This window comes from Centruroides vittatus, unplaced genomic scaffold, assembly GCF_030686945.1.
Source record: "Centruroides vittatus isolate TY-2023 unplaced genomic scaffold, ASM3068694v2 contig_4, whole genome shotgun sequence".
Taxonomy (NCBI): Eukaryota; Metazoa; Arthropoda; class Arachnida; order Scorpiones; family Buthidae; genus Centruroides; species Centruroides vittatus.
The window spans coordinates 1,128,146-1,129,941 of record NW_027122214.1 but is presented as its reverse complement, the minus strand read 5'-3'; the positions used below and the strand labels follow the sequence as shown (position 1 = coordinate 1,129,941).

Below are 1,796 nucleotides of genomic sequence, written 5' to 3'. Positions count from 1 at the left end.
AAACTAAAATTTATCTTGTGAGAAGAGCAAAATAAAGTGTACAGTACGTGCCTATCAGAAATCATAAATAAGCACTAAAAAAAAATCTATGAAACCTCAAATTTCTTTAATAATTATACTACGTAAATGAGTAAAATTATTACAGCCTAATCAATTATTTTAAAATTACAGATTGAAAAATTAAATAAGTTATAATAATTCTTATTTCCTTAAAAACGGTTTTTCTAGTAGATAAAATTTTATATAAAATAGAACAAGTATGTAACAAATAAAAAACAAAATAGAAAAAGTATGCAAAAAGTTTATTTATTTACTAAAAAATGTGTTTTTATTAAAGGTTGCAGGTTGCATATTAATTAGTTCACGCCTTCAAAAAATTTAATTTTTAATTTTTTTAAATATTTTGTTTGACAAATGAACTAGATACATTTAGATATATCTAGTATATTTCAAGAGATCGACAACAACAGATAGCAATAGTTAATTTTGATGAAGAACGTTCCAATGTTTTTGTTTATCGCAAAAATCAAAAATAATTTCTTCTTTACTTTCACATTACATTTGAAAACTTGAGAAAAAAATTTTTTTACGTAAAGAAACTACGAAGAAAACTTAAAATTGAATGTAAAGAAAATCAACATCCTAATTCGAATATTCTATGTTTTGTCATTAATTTTATGACTAATTATCAAAAATATAGAATTTTTGTATAAAGAATAAATTGGGTGCTACGAAATGAATTAAAAATTTAAAACTTTAAAACAAATTTTAATATTTATTTTAAAAAATAATAACAATAAAATGTACTTCTAGGCGTTGGTGATAGCTAAGATCTCTATTTTTAGTATGTGAATATCGTCACGAAGAGATGGGAATCTCCAGAATTGACTAAAATTATCCAGGAGTTGTAAACGGTATTAAATAAAATTATATTATTTTTAGATAATAAACTTTTTATTTACCCATATAAATGGTTACAAAAAATTAAGAAAGGTTATTAATGTTATTAATAATGCCCTAAATGGATCCCAGTAGATAGAAAGATCTCCAAAAATTCATGAATGATTCTACAAAAATTTAAAAAATATATTAATGTTTTGATTTTTGAAAATAATATCTAAATCTATCAAAAATAAATAAATAAAACCATAAACTCTTACCTTACATTGCTTAAAAATTAACCTCGTGACGAGTGTCTGAAGTGTTCATAATTATCCGAAGTATTGTAAATTATCGTGATAGCTAACTAAAAATAAATATAAATTTACGAGAATTATTTTAAAATTTCTCTTGTAACAAAATTTTTATCGTATCATATCTTTTTCTTCTTTAAAGCATGTGAGAATAGACAAAAGATATAATGATAATATATACATATATATTTATATAATTACAGTAGAGCATCGATTATCCGACTCAATTGGGGACTGGGGTTGGTCGGATAACTGAAAAGTACGAAAAAATACATTATTAGTATAGTGTATTAGACCTGGTTTAAATACTATCCTCCCTTTCATGGTCGAGCCAGTGCTGCCAGCTAAAACATGCAAAAATTTAACAAAAATAATATTAAAGTAGCCAAGACATAACCAAATATTGTAGCGCCACATCACTAGCGGACATTTGAATTTGCCGACTAGAACGCGGTCGGTTAACCGATAAATCGGTTAATCGGAGGTCGGATAATCGATGCTCTACTGTATATAATAAAATGTTTTAGACAAACTTTAACAGCAAACATATTTTAAAAATATATTTACCTCATTGTGTTTTCTCAAATTTTATCTACTGAGTTC

The 1,796-nt window shown here is 24.9% G+C and overlaps 1 long non-coding RNA gene across 1 annotated transcript; it reads right to left on the bottom strand.

Moving 5' to 3' along the window:
• Window positions 1-943: 943 nt before the first annotated feature.
• LOC136976347 (uncharacterized) lies at window positions 944-1,796 on the bottom strand. The gene is made up of 3 exons (XR_010880923.1): window positions 1,761-1,796; window positions 1,161-1,246; window positions 944-1,067 (listed from the first exon to the last, which is right to left on the bottom strand). It is a non-coding gene; the product is annotated as an uncharacterized lncRNA (long non-coding RNA).